We start from the raw sequence: 6,000 nt of genomic DNA, 5'->3' as shown, positions 1-6,000 counted from the left end.
TAGAAAAATAACTATAGTTCATCTGTTCTTGCCCCGAGGTATGGGCAAGCTACGTGGAACTACGCTCCAGATATAAAGAATAGTCACGTACTCCCACTTCAGCTAAGTGGTACCAACTAACATCTACTTCACTCTTGAACAATTTTTCTTGAAGAAGATACACTCTGTAAATGGTTTTACTCATTCCTTCAAACCTGCTATCAAGCTAGAGACTTTATCCTTGACCTTAATAACTACTCTGGTCTTCCACTTTGATGCCCTTATTCACTTTTGCAACTTCATCAATTCATTTGATTGTCTGACAATTGACGGTTCGTGTTAGCCATCAACTCCCTCTCTCGGACTTCCCAATTGCTTATAACTGATGAACCTTGATCTAGTTGATCAACATTGGCTATCATTGCTACCAGCTGCTTAATTGTACCTCTATACCTACCATTTGTAGCTTTAACTGGTATCCACCGTCTTTTTGATCCTTTGACAACACTAAACTGGCATCTGTATAGTGTGGAATCTCTGTGGCCAACTACCACTACCTAGGATCCTAACTTGAGTTTACACTAGCGACTATCAAACTCACAATTGTAACCTTCATCATCCAACTTACTTGTAGAGATGAAATTTATCTTCATCCTAGCCACAAACCTGACATCTTGTAGTACTAACTTTTCTCCAAACTCTATCTTCAAATTAATGTTCCCAATCCCAGCAATCTTGGAAATTCTACAATTCCCCATTCTCACTAGATCACGATGTCTTGATGTAAACTCCTATCTGAAGCTCTGTGTACTGAAGCTGCACTATCAATTGTGCATTTAGATGAGTGGCTACTACTTTATGTGTAACTCTTAACATAGGTTTAGACATCACTAGTTATTTCTTTATCAGTTTCAACCAGATTTATTGTTACTTCTTCAGTTTCAACCAAATCTATCTCCTGTTTTCTTTTCCGATCCTCTTCTAGTTTCCTATACTGATTTTTGAAGTGACCTTTCTTGCGACAGTAAAAACACTCGACCCATCATTTTATGTTATTTCACTTTTTATTACTGCTACTCGACCCATCATTTTCAGAGTCCACCTTGCCTTTACCTTCACTAAAGTTGAATCTACTGTAGATTCTTTACTACTATCTTTCCTACGAATTTCTTCAGATATAGCTAAATCATAAATCTCTAAAAATTTTAATGTGTTATTCCCTATTCAATTAGACACTGCAATTTTCATGGTTTCCTAAATATCAGGTAAAGACATCAATAATTGAATAGCATACACCTCATCAGTAAAATCTATCTTAACATATTTTATCTAATTAATTAAAGTAGTAACTTCATTAATATAGGAATTAACAAAAGCATCATCACCCATCTGCATGTTGAAATACTTCTTAAAAAGGTAAGCCTTACTATTGGCAGATAGTTTTTCATACCTATTTGTAAGCGCTTCCATCAACTTCACTGCATTAGTCTCATCGGCTATGAAACTAGCAACATTCTTTGACAAACATATCCATATGATTACAACTGCTTCTTCATTCAGGTTCTCCTAATCTTCATCTCAAATTCCTTTCGGTCTCTCCTTTAATGCCTTATGCAATTTTTTGCAAGTCAAGAAATCTTTAACTTGCATCTTCCAATACCCAATTTTTTTTCCACCCCTCGAAACCTCTTGGCTCTGATAATTCCATGACTCCTAAACTAAAATGCTCTAATACCACTTGTTGGGAATTTATACTAAGTTATAAATAAATGTGTTAACAAAATTATATATAAAATTTCCATTTCCATAGGTTAGAGTAAAAAAAAAAGGTTAACAATCATAAAATACAAATAATTAAGAGAAGAAAAAAGAGAATTGACACCAAAATTATACTAATTTGCCACAAACCTGGGACTACATCCAGTCTTCTGCAACTACAAGTTCTACTATGAGGAAGATTACTATGGTTCCAAAACTTGTGCTACAAATCTCTCCAAATAGCCCAATATGAACTATTTAATTCCCTGTACCACATCTTGGTTGGAATTAACAATGAAAGAGAAACATCGAAAAGCAAGAGAAAACGCTCTCAATAATTCACTACCGCATATAGACTGCACATAAAAATATAAAATAATTTTTACTACTGTCGTTGACCACTACAATTGTCGTCACCCAATTTCTTTCTTGTGGCACCTTAATTGATTTACACCCCCCATCAAAGTTGATTTACACATTATATATAGGACTGACAAGAGAAACAATAAATTTTAAAGTTTCATTAGAAAAAATGGCAAAAAAGTCTCAAATTTATAAAAATAAAAAAACAAATTTATATAATAAAAAATACTAATAGTAAATGACAAAACTATCCTAAAACAAAAAAAAAAAGTATAAATGAAAATGCAAAGATACACTGCTTAAAAAACAACACGAATACCACAAATACACTATACTTAAATATTCTAGAAACACAAATGCATAGTATGTAAACATTCCAGCAACAAAATTAAAAATCATCCAATATGGTCCTTTATGCAAGAGAAGATGACGAGGGGTCATTAGAAACTTATGGATGTATACAACAATGGACTTCCTCCAAGGTGAGAAAGAGCAAAATTGATTTTACCGTAAAAATGATGTTGGCAAGTGAATATGTGAAGGAATTGCAACTTCATGATGATGTGACCATTGGGAGTATGATTGCATTTGACACCAAACTGGTTGTATGGAGTCTCATCATCTTCATTCGATGTGACCATTTTGCTCATTGGATCTTGAAAGCCAACTTTAAACACTATCAATCCTAGAACGTCGTTGTTGAAAATGATGTTCAAAGTAGATACAAAAGCAGAAAATATGTGTGCAAGCGAAAAAAGATCGGCAACCTAGTAAGGATGGTCGTTAAAAGCTAGCCAAGATGATGGAATTCAAGAAAGAGTTGTTGTACCAAAGACATGAGATTGCGAAGGAGAAAATGAGATTTGGGGTGACTAAGATGAAGAAGATGAGATTTAGGGTTTTTTGTTATCTTCTTTTAATAAATAATAATAATTATAATAATAGTAAGAATAATAATAATAAGAATACTAATAATGATAATATTATTAATATTAATATTAATAATAAACTGAAAAATATATATATATACACACCCACATATTTTAAACATTTAAAATTTAATTCTCATTTATATGTTTCCTTTTAGGTTCAACAAACCATTTTTACATGTTTGTATATGAAAAATTGAAAACTTAGAAAATATAAAGAAAAAAAAATCAAATTAATTTGATAACAATATGTATAAAATAATAAGAAAAAATGTTTAGATAATTTAATTTGTAACAAACATATAAACAAATCAAAAGATAGTTGGATAAAATCAAATTTGATTATAAAAAATAAATTCAAATATAAATTGGAGAGAAAAATTAGTAAGGAGAAAAATCAGGAAGAGAATTCATTTATTTACAATTACACTGTATTCATAATTCCATTTTCATAAGCTTCAACAATTATACTGTATTTATAACTTCATCAACCACAAAAATCTATGAAAGAAGTCTAACTCGTTGTAGAGGCATAGCAAAAAAACAAAATTGCAAAAAGTGAATACTTATTTGTTTGTCAAAAAGACGAATTAATGATATAATAATATAATAGATAATGAATAAAAGGTAATTAAAAAATATAAAAAATGATCAAATCTAAATGAAATATACAGTTTATTAGATGATAATATGTATAAAATATTCCGTAAAATCCCAATTAAAATAAAAAAAACAATCCAAATTTAGAATAATAAAAATTGAATAAAATAATATAAATCTAAAAATGTATTATAAATTAAAATCCAAATGGTGATAAACTAATTATGAATATTTTCAAAAAGTGGTTAAATCAAATCAAAACAAATAGTTAATTTGAATCAATTAGGGGAGAAAAATGAGGAAGATATTGGTTTATTTTAAATCAATTCGTGAATAGTTATCAAAATCTAATTTTAATATTAAAAATAGATTTAAATTCTAAAAGAGGAAAAAATGAGGAAGAGATTGTTTTATTTTAAATCAAATCATAATTGTAAAGTCATAGTAAAAATAGTAGCTTGTTAAAGAAACCATAAGAAAATCTAAATCGATGAAACCTTTGTGTAAGTAACAAAAATTATGGCAATGTATGGAGCAACAATCAACGGATTCTTGTGCAATCAATGACCATTGTTTTAGGAAGTGATATTTCTTTTCCCAAAACGTTAAAATAATATTAAAAAATAGCAAATACAACTAATTTATTAAGAATATGATAAATATACAACTAATTTATAAAAAATGTATGTATACAATTATGAAAAACAATATAGAGATTTGAATAAAATATATGGATAAAAGAAGTTTTAATAATATATGGATATTTCAAATATAAATTTGGTACAAAAATCTCTATATTTTATTAAAGTGAGATAAATTCGAAAAGTGGTTGAATAGAATCTAAAATAATAATAAAATATAGAGATTATGTTAACTACATGACCAAAATTAGGAGGGTAATTGTTCTTGGCAAATGTCAATAATTACTTTATATATATACCTCAACCCTGTTTTCTATTTTGGAATTACTTGTATTTATAGTTTCATCAACATCTACGAACAAGACAAGGGCAAATCAGGGATTTAGAAATTTGTGGCCATGTGCATGTCACATAAGTTACCATAATTCTTATTCCTGGGCGGTTTTGCCATTTTTCAAAATGAAACCTCAAATTCCGCCATACACTCTAATTCCTCTTATATATTTGTGTTTTGCCAAACCTAAAATACACAGGGCCAAGCCCAAATTCACTACTAGCTTGAAAAACAGAGGGCTAGTTGCATAAATAGAATTTAAGCCCAAAATAATAAAATATGTAGTACAATGATAAAATAATTGTATATATAGATCAGAAAATGGTAAAAGATTAAAAAAAATATCCATGTCTAGACACCATTTTGCTCGCTTCTTCCTAGTGATAGCCGCTGATAGCTGGCTGTTATCGTTGATAGCTTCTATCAATTGCTATCGATGATAGTTGCTATCAACGATAGCTTTCAATTTGAGAAAAATTAATACAATCTTGAAATATTAGCTTTTAATTTGCTATTAATTATCAGTAGCTATCATTGATTCACTTTCATCAATTGGAATCAACCTTGAAATATCAATATTTTAGGCTATCAGTGGCTGTCAATGACTATCAATGATAGATTTATAAATAGTGATCGACTTTGAAAGAAGACCAACAACTTTGATTACCACAGTAGCTATCACTAATAATCTTTTATCATGGCTATTACTGATAGCAGCTATCAGTCACTATCACTAATAGAATTTCATCAATTAGAATCAACCTTGAAATATGAACACTTAAGGCTATCAATGATAGATTTCTATAACTAGTTATCATCTTTGAAAGAAACTCGATATATAGATATCACCGAGTTCTATCACCGATTTCACTAACATTACTCATATTGTGGTTATCAGTGGTAGCTTCTTTCACTGATAACATCATTGATAAAATGATATCAATAATCTCACTGATATCATGCTATCAGTGATAGTTCTTTATTACTGATAACGTGCTATCAGTGGTAGCTTCTATCACCGATAACGTGCTATCGGGTAGCTTCTATCACCGATAACATGCTATCGAGTAACTTCTATCGTCGATGACATGCTATTAGTATTAGCTTCTATCACTAGTAACATGCTATCAGTAGTACCCTCTATCAATCATAGCCGCTGAATACCTTTTTGCCTCTTTCTTGTCCTTTCCAAACATTTATAAGTTCGTTTTTTTTTCAATGATAGCTTCTATCACTAATAAACACGCTACTAGTGAAAACTTCTAGGCATTCCACTTATATTTTAGTTCGAGATTCAACTTTATTAATTAAATTCATTTAGTTGGCTATCAATGATAGATTTCTATAAATGGCTATTAATTATGAAAATATAATCAAAGATTAAGCTATCAATGAT

The sequence above is a fragment of the Benincasa hispida genome, chromosome 11 (assembly GCF_009727055.1).
Source record: "Benincasa hispida cultivar B227 chromosome 11, ASM972705v1, whole genome shotgun sequence".
Taxonomy (NCBI): domain Eukaryota; kingdom Viridiplantae; phylum Streptophyta; class Magnoliopsida; order Cucurbitales; family Cucurbitaceae; genus Benincasa; species Benincasa hispida.
The sequence above is the reverse complement of the archived record's forward strand: the minus strand, read 5'-3'. Positions refer to the sequence as shown.